Source organism: Sorex araneus, chromosome X (assembly GCF_027595985.1).
Source record: "Sorex araneus isolate mSorAra2 chromosome X, mSorAra2.pri, whole genome shotgun sequence".
Classification (NCBI taxonomy): domain Eukaryota; kingdom Metazoa; phylum Chordata; class Mammalia; order Eulipotyphla; family Soricidae; genus Sorex; species Sorex araneus.
The window spans coordinates 67839318-67841591 of NC_073313.1; the positions used below are offsets into that span (position 1 = coordinate 67839318).

The 2274-nt window shown below is 50.5% G+C and overlaps 1 pseudogene; it reads left to right on the plus strand.

The window, feature by feature from the left end:
- Nucleotides 1–512: 512 nt before the first annotated feature.
- Nucleotides 513–1331, plus strand: LOC101547765 (protein lin-28 homolog A-like; annotated as a pseudogene).
- The last annotated feature ends 943 nt before the right edge of the window (nt 1332–2274 follow it).

The following is a 2274-nucleotide window of genomic DNA, read 5'->3' on the forward strand; positions in this document are numbered from 1 at the left end:
CAGTGCTGCAGTGCTATTAAGCTCAACATTTGTGATATTATTTAACATTAGAAAAAATAGAGTCAGAGTGATGTAATTGAATTTAACAGTCTTTTCTGTTTGTTTTTCAGGGCCTCACACCCTGAACTATCTTAGTTATTTTTTTCTACCTTTGTGGTCTAGATGCAAGCAGAGTTCCTCTATGAAGACAAACCCCCCTCCAGTTGGACTCTGCTAGGTTTTAGTCCCTTAACGCACATTCAGAAATTACCATCACCGTAAATTAGAATTAGAAGTGGCCATCTTTTCCACCTGTTTCAGGGTCACACCAGAAATGCTTAGCACTTACCCACTAAAGTCCCTGTCCAACTCCTAAATCTTTATCATATTGAACATGGAGGTATACGATAACCGGTCATATTAGAAATTGCTTTCTATATACATATATATTAAGAGAGAATTAGGCCTCCGGATTCTCTGGGGCCAGCAGCCGCCCGACCTGGGGCCCGGGGCCGCGGGCTCAGCCGACTATCATGGGCTCTGTGTCAAACCAGCAGTTTGCAGGTGGCTGCGCTAAGGTGCCCGAGGAGGAGGCGCGGGAGGACGCGGCCCGGCCGGCCGAGGAGCCACAGCTGCTGCACGGGGCCGGCATCTGAACATGGTCCAACGTGCGGATGGGGTTCGACTTCCAGTCCATGACCTCCCGCGCCGGGGTCGCGTTCGACCCCTCGGTGGATGTCTTTGTGCATCAGAGTAAACTGCACATGGAGGGTTTCCGGAGCCTGAAGGAGGGGGAGGCAGTGGAATTCACCTTTAAGAAGTCCACCAAGCGGGGCTGGAGCGATAGCACAGCGGGTAGGGCGTTTGCCTTGCACTCGGCCGACCCGGGTTCGATTCCCGGCATCCCATATGGTCACCTGAGCACCGCCAGGAGTAATTCCTGAGTACAGAGCCAGGAGTAACTCCTGTGCATCACCGGGTGTAACCCCCCAAAAAAATTTTTTTTAAAAAAAAGAAGTCCGCCAAGGGCCTGGAGCCTATTCGAGTCACTGGTCCTGGTGGGCTGTCCTGTATTGAAAGTGAGAGGCGGCCCCAAGGGAAGAACATGCAGAAGTGGAGATCTAAGGGAGACAGGTGCTACAACTGCGGCGGTCTGGACTGTCATACCAAAGAGTGCAAGCTGCCACCCCAGCCCAAGAAGTGCCACGTCTGCCAGAGCATCAACCATATGCTGGCCTCTGTCCTCTGAAGGCCCAGCAAGCCCCCAGCTCCCAGGGGAAGCCTGCCTACTTCCGGGAAGAAGAAGAGGAAATCCATGTGCCCCGGCCCTGCTGCCTGAGGCCCAAAATTGAGCCAGTGGGTGGGGGCTATCCTTTTGCGATGAGCAAGTTTCAAGGAGCAGGCATCAATCGGCAGAGAGGAGAAAGTGGGGACAGGGTGGGCAGGGGGCAGCTGGCACTGCCATGTACATAATTCAGGCCGGGGTCCAGAGCTTCACCTTCTCTTCCCTCTTGGCGGGGGGAGGCGGTGAGGCAGAGGAACTCCAATCACGCTGTCTAAATGCACCTGAGGGCTTTGGGGGCTGACCCCCTCTGCATGCTTTATCTGAGTCTCTATGCCCAGGATCTCTTGCTTTTGAGATGTTCTGGACACAAAAGTGATTTTCCTTTTTAAGAAGGCTGTGTAACTATTTTCCATGCCAGAGTGAAAAGATTGATCAGACAAGAGACCAGCAACCCACAAGCTTCTGCATTCCGTGGGAGGGAATCTCAGAGCTAAGAGGCTTTTTCTACATCTTGCCTCCCAACACTCCTGGGTTAGAGTGTTGGGAACTGTCCCAAGCCATGGATTGTGATGGAAGGACAAAGGGGGATTGAAATAGCGCTGACCTACCTGCTTCTAACCTCCTTCCCCATTCTGGGCCAATATGACTTTATTTATTTGCTGCCTTGGATTGCTGCACCATGGTCCCACCTTCTCCAGGATGCCGACTGCACTAGCTGTGTGCAAATGACGTATCTTGTGCATTTTATTTTTTTTGTAATATAAATATTCTGGTTTTGTATTTTTAAGTATTTTAATCTAAGGCCCTCATTGCTGCACTATGTTCTCAGGTACATGAGCAATCTCAAAGATAAGTCAGCGGCAGCTCCGGGTCTGCACAGCAGGAATACTTTTTGTTGTTTGATCAGCAGGGAGAAAAACTATTTGAAGTGGATTGAACTACCTCATTTTTTTTGGCCAATGGTGAGCTGACTTTTCTGCTATTATGTTGTCTTGAAACCCCTCCATCTT